General features: G+C 55.4%; 1 protein-coding gene across 4 annotated transcripts in view; it reads left to right on the forward strand.

Annotated features, from left to right (window-relative positions):
* Nucleotides 1-581, forward strand: part of Mcm9 (minichromosome maintenance 9 homologous recombination repair factor) — an 89,338-nt gene that overhangs the window by 82,252 nt on the left and 6,505 nt on the right. The window lies entirely within an intron of this gene.

The following is a 581-nucleotide window of genomic DNA, read 5'->3' on the forward strand; positions in this document are numbered from 1 at the left end:
GGGGGGGGGAGGGAACCCCAGGTCTGAACCTGGAGTTGGTCTGTCCATGAAGGGAGTTGAGGTAGAAGGAAGTGTAGCTGTAAGCAGGTTGTTACTGGCTGAGGGTGAGAATGAAGAAATGGTAATGGAGGCCAGGAAGCATAGTGCGATTCTCCTACTTGAGTTCTAGCCGGTGTGGCCACTGGGCTCCAGGGTAGAAAGTGTGTCCAGGTATTGAGGGCTACAGGAAAGAATGGATATAGGCTAGGAAGATGGGGTCTGAGGCAGTCTCCAGGGAGGAGGAAAGCTGGGTCTACTCCAAAGTTTGGTGGAGTTCCTCACGGTTGGAGATGGAGTAGAAGGACAGGTCTCTGCAAGCAGTCTCCCACAGAGCCATGGGTGAGACTGTAATGGAGGACTGGGAAAGAGAACTGGGAAAATTGCCTAGCAGAATCCCAGCCGGGTGTGGCCACTGGGCTCCCAGGTAGAGAGTGTTAGTGTATCTAACACCAAGGGGTCAGGGGTAGAAAGCTGAGCCCACAGCAAGGTTCAGTGGAGTCCAGAGAATGGAACCACAGGGGGTGGGCCGGGGGGGGGGGGGG

This window comes from Mastomys coucha, unplaced genomic scaffold, assembly GCF_008632895.1.
Source record: "Mastomys coucha isolate ucsf_1 unplaced genomic scaffold, UCSF_Mcou_1 pScaffold3, whole genome shotgun sequence".
Classification (NCBI taxonomy): Eukaryota; Metazoa; Chordata; class Mammalia; order Rodentia; family Muridae; genus Mastomys; species Mastomys coucha.